General features: G+C 43.8%; 1 long non-coding RNA gene across 1 annotated transcript; it reads right to left on the minus strand.

Moving 5' to 3' along the window:
• Positions 1–308: 308 nt before the first annotated feature.
• On the minus strand, positions 309–4,810 carry LOC126960661 (uncharacterized). The gene is made up of 4 exons (XR_007728089.1): positions 3,938–4,810; positions 2,540–2,576; positions 1,527–1,637; positions 309–1,022 (listed from the first exon to the last, which is right to left on the minus strand). It is a non-coding gene; the product is annotated as an uncharacterized LOC126960661 (long non-coding RNA).
• Positions 4,811–7,805: the final 2,995 nt, after the last annotated feature.

A 7,805-nucleotide genomic window follows, 5' to 3' on the forward strand; every position in this document is an offset into this window, starting at 1 on the left:
TACTTGCTCACCATTCTATGTCAATGAGTGAAGCACAGTGTCTGGCATAGGGTGGGTGCTGAATAAATGTTCATTAAGTAAATGAATACAATTTAACTGTTTGAATAACAACGACCTTTTATTGAGCCTTTGCTATATAATTGGAGTGGTTTTAGATACTTCACATGTATTAGCTAATGCTTACCTAAGAGGCAGACACCAGTACCACTTTACAGACAAGACAGCTGAGGCTCATGGTCAGGAACTTGCCCTGTAGAGCAAAGGCAATGAGGAATCAGAATTTTAAACCAGTTTGTTTGATTTCAAATCCTGCTCTGTTAACCATCACCCCCCTCCTTTTTTTTTCACTAAAAGCTTTAAATTTTTTATAGTTTCAAATTTCTTCCTTTATTTTACTATTTCATTTTATTTCTTTATTTTACAAATTTCATTTTAAAATTGGGAGCAGGGTGTTTCTCTTGGCTTCCCCAGCCCTTTTTCTTTGGTGGCCCAGAGGTCCTGTTAACACCTCATAACCAACCTCCATTTCAGTGCTGGGTGGTATTTTTGACTTAAAAAGTTAGCTTGTGGGACAATCAACAGCCACACACCTAAAATCACCTCTTGACAGCTCAGCAAAATTGAAGGCCAACATTTCACTCAAGAAGGCAATAAATCCAGCCCCCAAGGCGGCCGCTGAGAGGCTCTGAAACAGCGCTGGTATCTTATCTCTCAGACCATTCAGGCCGTACATGAGGGAATCCATGGATCAAAAGCAAAAGAGTCTCCAGAGAACATAGTCCTCGAAATGACCATTGTTTATTCAGAGTTCAATAATTAATCAACCCCACAAACCTTTCTTCAGCACTTACGGTATTCCAGGCATTATGCTACTCACAATGGGAGAACAGAAGTGAACAAGAGTCCCTGCCGTCAAGACTCTCATCTAAACAGACAATGATTTGGCAATGTATCGAGTGTTCTGGTGAAGACGTGCCCGAAGAGTACACAAGGGGGGCGGTGAGCTCCGTTTGGGTGGGAAGCTGAAGAGGAGAATAGGAAAGTCTCTATACAACCTTGGGACTCTAATTCAGGTTTGAACAAGGTTGGGCTTCCAAAATGGTACATTGGGGTAGGTAAGCTCATGGACTGAGATGTTCATTTGCAGATTTGTTATTTCTGCCACTTGTTATTTGTGCAACTTTGGAAAAGATGACTTCTCTAAGCCTTAGTTTACTCATTCATGAAATGGGTGAGAATCTTATCCACCTTAGAAGGTTTTTGTGAGGATTAAATTAAATATATATATATATTGTGCTTAGCCTGATTTTGTGCTTAGCCTGATTTTGGGCACGTAGTCAATGTTCAATAAGTGACAGGTGTGATTAGTGGTTGTTAGTAATAGTATTGCTGGTAGTGGCATTCTCACCTATACTGACCATTCCTTCATTCATTTAACAAATATTTGCTAAGTGTCTGCCGTATCTCAGACTCTATGGGGGACACAAAAATGGCAAGATGCACATGAAACCTTTCAAAAGGCTTACAGCTTAGTGTAGAGAAGACACTTGCAGAAGTAGCTACCCTCCTGTCCAGAGCTAGGCTCGTATCCAGTAAGATTAGGCCTGGAATCCTCCTGCACATCAGGACTGGTTTCCCTGGAATACACACATTTGCTATCTTGGACCCCTTCAAATCTTTTTGATTTCAGATTTATCTCTCGTTTTTCATTTGTAGTTTCACTTTTATCTCTCTGTTTTGGTGCTTGACACAATTCTACTGGTACTGACCTCTGGCTTTCATTTTTGGCTAGGGCTGATATTCTCCCTTTGGATGATGTGATCTAGGGCCACTCTAGGCAATCATCTTACCTGAGCTAGCCTGAACAGGAGCCCGATCCAAGCTTAGTCCTTAGGAGTCCACCAGATGGCAAATTGAAGGTAGTGATTGAAAAGCATCTCCAAGAAAAAAATGGAAAAGTGCTACAGAGAGCCCAAGGGAGAGCCAGCCTGGCCTAGACTCTACCACAGTGGCTTGGTGGACAGAAAGCAGCCAGCTCCTGTGTTGTAATTCATTTCTGTGCAACACACAGCTCATCCTTGCAGCCTCCTAGCTGACCTCATGTGACTCTGCATATACACACCTCTTGTTAATTCATCTAGTGCCGTGAGTTGCTTGACTGTAACTAGACATCTCCAACAATCCATCAGTTTATTTATTAATTATAGCAAACTGGTCTCAGCCACAGAAAATTAGAAACGAAGTTTTCAATAAGCCACATCTCCAGGGATAGTTCACAAAATCAAAAAGAGGAATACCTGGCCAATCTAAGTCATTATCACAATCAAATAGTGCTAAATGGTTCTTCGTGGGATAAGCCTAAATTAAGAAATTGTATTAGCAGCTCTAATCATTATTGATTATTTAATTATCAGCCATTTAAAAATCGTCTCCAGTTTTGAGATTATGGATCAGATTGAGATTTATAACATCCTTCTTTAGTTCACTCTACCCTTTAACAAGATGTATTGGAATGTTTTTGAGTTAGCACTGATCTTACCTCAATCCCCGCCATAGTACCTTCATTCCATGGCAACCTGGAGCAAAGATAATAATAGCTAACATTCATGGAGTTCTTATTATGTACTAGGAAAGTGTTTGAGTTCATAAATAACTCATCAATGAGAACTCATACATGCTCCTAGCACACATTGTGATTGATTATATTTATTAACTTATTTAATCTTCATAAAACCCTACAAAGTAATTATTATTACTCCCATTTTATAAATAAGAAAACTGAGGCACAAGGACATTTGATTGAAGTGTTCACAATGAATAAGCAGGAGAGCGAAACTTTGAGCCCAGCTAATCTGGCTCCAGGGCCCTAGAATCCATGCCTAACCACTAGGTCACTTCACCTCTAATGCCTCCTAGCTTAGTGTTCATTGCCTGGCAGGTACTCAATCCAGCCAACCATGGGAGTCCCCACCAGATTGTAGGCTCTTTTGAAGACAGCATGGTGTCTTATTTACCTCTGTATCTATCCTTTACCATTGCTAGCACTGAGCTTTGAATTATAGAAACTCAACTCGTGTGTGTGTGTGTGTGTGTGTGTGTGTGTGTGTGTGTAATTGGAAGGGTAAGATTGAGGGAGGGAGGTAGCAAAAAGAGTAAGATAAAGATTTTACTGATTCCAAAAGTAGCCTGAAGTCTAAAGATGTTATAATCTCCACTCAGAATCTTTGGGGGTAAACATCTTTAACACATACGAATATATCAGAGCCAAGCTACACCCTGACTAGAAGACCCCAGGTCTGAGAAATCAGGGCCTGGACGTACTCTCTTTGAGAAACGTTAATAGGTAACAAAGAAAGTCGGAACGGTTGGTGAGTTAATATCTGAAATGCAATTCAGATGAAGTCATATCCAGACTCTGCCAACTTTCAATTGCTTCCAGCATCTTCAAACACCACATGCCAAAATCTTCCCTCTACCTCACTCACCAACACCTCTGCTTCCCAGTCACTGCAGCGCAAAATCCCGTCTTTGAATCCTCCTTCTCCCTGTTCCTCTCTCCCCTACCTCCATCTACCCAATCTCCAAGACCACAGACTCAACCTCCTCCTTATCATGGCCACGGGTCCCCAACTCCTCTTTCCCTGCCAAGTCTCCTGACTGGCCTCTCTGCCTGTTCTCATCTTTCCTCTATCATCTGTGCACCACTGTTGCTATTATTTTTCTAATTGCAGTTTTAGTATATCCTTCTCCTCCTGGAAGATATGTGATAAATCCCCACTCCTGCTGGAGTAGATAGTCCTTTACCTTGAATTCATGGGGCTTTTATCATATCACTCAATTGAGTAATGTAGGTTTTATTCCCGCCTCCCATCCCACATTCAAGTTCACAGTCTCCACTCTAACCCAGGTGTACTATTTCTAGACCCGCACGTGTTACCTGCTCTTCCCTCCTGCCAGGTCTTTATGGACCGCCGCTCCTCCAGCTGAAACCTCCTGTTTCCTGCCTGCCTTTCAATTCACATAAGCTTATTGCTTTTTACCAGCCAAACCCAAAGAGACACGTCATTGAGGGTGGTGAGGCTCTTTTAATTTCTCTTCTCAAAAGACACATTGTCTAGCAGATTGTATTCATCAGCCGTCAGGACACATGCCTAGGTTCTTTATTACCTGCTGTGCTTTTATGTCGGCCTCCTCAATGGGTTGTCTGTCAAATCTGAACTTTGTCTTTCTCAGGGGCAGGTCTCTCTCAGCCTTACTTGTTTACCTCATAGTCTGTGCCGATTACTTTCGAAGACGGCCACTTTGGAAGAAACCTACCTAGCTATGGAGATGCCTCCAAGGAAGGAGGGCAGAGCCAGCAGCCAGGACCATGAACCTGGAGGTGGATGGCCCAAGATGGGATGGGAGGAGCAATTGGGTCCAGGTGCCAGATGCTCATTCCTTTTGACACCCTTCAACACACCTGTTATTCCTCAAATGCCTTGAATAAAACAACCAAGTCAAATTCTCTTCTTCCTAAAGGGGATCATGATAGACCTCAGCAGGTTTTGGACTCAGCCAATAGAGAAGAGGCATTTTTAGTACTTAGAAAATAGGCTCACCAGCCGGGTATGGTGGCTCACACTTGTAATCCCAGCACTTTGGGAGGCTGAGGCAGGTGGATTGCTTAAGCACAGAAGTTCGAGACCAGCCTGGGCAACATGGTAAAAGCCCCTCTCTAAAAAAAAAAGAAAATAAAAGATGCTCACCTTTGGCTCACCTATGATAGAATGGACATGAGCATTATCCTAGTGACAACTGACAAAACTCATTTCATCCATTGTGTTTTTAAGATGCTGAGTCACTCCTGGCTTGGGATCCCATAATCCCATCTGCTTTAGATAGATGCTAAGTAGGTTATTTATTCTAGAAGTCTTTAACTTCTGTCCTAAGTAGTGGATGCCATTTCTCGCCACGCTATTTATTCCAGGTGACCCTTATAAATGGTTCATTCAAGAGGAACTCAGAGTAGGAGCTCTCCCTTACCCAGAATTTTCCTCAAGATACAGACCCCTTAGTTTGCTATGGATCCCATTAGAACTCTATGACAACTCTCTCCTTAACACGTTTCAAGTCTGGGTCTTTAATATTTTGTCCTAGGACTATAACGAATCTAGGTGCATTAGTCCATGACCATCGCCTGCTCTACTATTTCATTTCAACAAGGAAAAGACTGAGAGTACCCTCCAAGTTTTGCAGAATAGCCTTTCAAATATCCACAGTCTCACAAAGGGAGGGTGATGCAGTATGAAACAAGCCATACAACCTCAGAATCAACAAGCAACTGTTAATATTTCTTCAAAGACAGAATCGTCACTTACTGTAGTTAACTTTTCTGAATACCAGTATATTCATAGTACTCTCCTAGGCACTGAGAAGAGGGCCAAGGTGATGATGGGAAGGTGAGAAAAGAAATAAAACGGGTCATCAACCTTAAAGGAATTACAGGCAATTCCTGTTATTCTTGGTAGTAATGTTCTATAAAGTCTCTGTGAACACTGAATCAAGTGAATACTGAACTCTTCTTCCTAGGGGAAACACAGGGTTATGTTCCTGTGAGCCTCTGGTCACAACATCTTTGTCCGTTGATCAATACATGCCTTGTCTTTGTGAGTGTGTGTCTGTTTACAGACATGATATTTAACACATATTGTTAACTCATTAACGTTGAGCTCATGGCCAACAGCATCATAACTCATGGGTGAACAAAGCATATCTACACATGTATTTTCTCCATAAGGCACATCACAGCCTTTGTGCACTTAGGGATGCTAGACGCACTGCAGCCCTACCCTTGGGGGCCATTTTAAATGGCAATAGCATCAACAAAAAGCACAAAGGTGCAAAAAATGTGTCATTAAACGTACCACAAAGAGGACACTTGTTTACAGGTTGAAAATTAAAATGAGCGGGCAGAGCATCCCCTGGTTTGACCTCACGTGGGAACATGTGTGTGGGACGATTCGAGTTTTTCTCCACTCTGCACACATCTGCGCCTGATTGTGAAAGTGCCACGGTGTTGATTTGGGGGTAACATAAATTCAGCAAGTGGGCAAAGTCACAATTCTGGCATTCATGAAGAATGAGGACAAATTGTGTATTCTGAAAGGCCTGTCAACAACAAATTATACAATTTCTGAGACAGAACTGGGGCAAAAATGAAATATTGTAACCTGGACCAGCTACCTAATTTGCAGGGCCCAGTGCCAAGTGAAAATACAAGGTCCCTTGATCCAAAAGACAGCAGAGCAGGAAGCCACATGTGGGTCTTGCGAGTGAGGGCTCTTTACCGCTGCACAGTTCCTGTGCCCATGAAGCTGGCCCGACCTAACAGTTAAATGACTACATCGCGGGGAGCAGGCTTGGGGACTGGATTAAGAAAGGGTTTCTGGAGGTGGTAGCATTTGAACAAAGCCTTGGATGGCTTGAGAAAGTAGCTGAAATGAATGGCTGAACACCACCAAGTCACGTAATGCCCACCATATTTACCAACAACCGTCTGGAGGCCTGCTCCGAACTCCATGGCACAAAGGTTGGGTAGCTCTTACCGACTTGACCACGTGCCAGGTCCTGAGACAAATGGTTAACATGCGTTCTCTCATTTAATCATTACAGTAACCCTAAGAAGGGCAATGTTATGGCCACCTGCATTTTACAGTGGAGGAAATGGAGGCTTATTGAGGTTAAGTAACTTGCCCAGTGTCACACAGCCAGGCGCAGAGGAATGATTTCAACCCTGACCCTCTGGCCCCCAAACTCTTACTTAGAACCTTCCCCAGAGCATATTTCCCTCTTTAATAGGCAATACATGTTGTCCTATTTTTAAACGGAGCCATCCTTGGTAGTCTCACTATCAGTGGGGGCCAGGTAAACACACATGTATCTCAGAGGGGATAGGTGAGGCCGAGAGGGCACCTCCATCCCTAACCTACTTCCCAATCCTATTGGTTCACGAGCAAGGAAGCGGTCATGCCATTGAGACATGGCCAGGGCCCTTACACTTGTGTAATTCCTTAGAGTTTACAAAGTGCTTCCACCTTCATTATCTCATAGGTTCTTGCAACAGTCCCGTGAATTCCAGACACATTTTACAGATGGGAAGCTGATTGTGAGGGAGGACAAGTGACTAGGCCAAGGGGCAGGCAGGCAGGAATGCAGGCAGCCAGGCCGGTGAGGAGTGAAAGCGGGAGCCGGAGCCCAGACCTGCAAGCTCCTGGTCAATGTTCTTCTGGCTCAGCCCCTCGGCCTTCACCAGGACCATTTTGGTGGCAAGTCGTTTAAAATCATGGTACAGAAACGCCTCAGCTCCACATCTTCCCCTGCCTGACGCCTCTCACTGATACAGTGCAGGTGCGTGTGTCTGGGTTTGCTTAGCAAATGCATTCTCCTTTGGATTTTGGTTCTTTAAGAGTGGGGCAGGAACACAGAGTATTTGATAGGATAATTAATACTCTGAATAGTATACAAGACAGGAATCTGCTGGCAGTTGAGGCTCAATTTGTGAACTATTCAGCTGAAGGGGTTTTCTAGCTTCTCTGAACAGGTTAATTAAGCAAAGTTGCTGGAGGGGGCTCCCCTTGGTATGGGGGCAGGAGGAGCAGAGCAACATTTGAAGACTCGCGCACCGACTGGCATCTTTACCCAGCACCGGGAGGCTCTTTGGATCCAAGAGAGGAGGCTTTCCTTGCTTTCCACTTGCTTTGGCTCTGGTCACTGGTCTCCGTCTTGCAGCCAGTGTGCTGAGGCCCTCTTGGGCCCCCTGTCCT

The sequence above is a fragment of the Macaca thibetana genome, chromosome 1, assembly GCF_024542745.1.
Source record: "Macaca thibetana thibetana isolate TM-01 chromosome 1, ASM2454274v1, whole genome shotgun sequence".
Classification (NCBI taxonomy): domain Eukaryota; kingdom Metazoa; phylum Chordata; class Mammalia; order Primates; family Cercopithecidae; genus Macaca; species Macaca thibetana.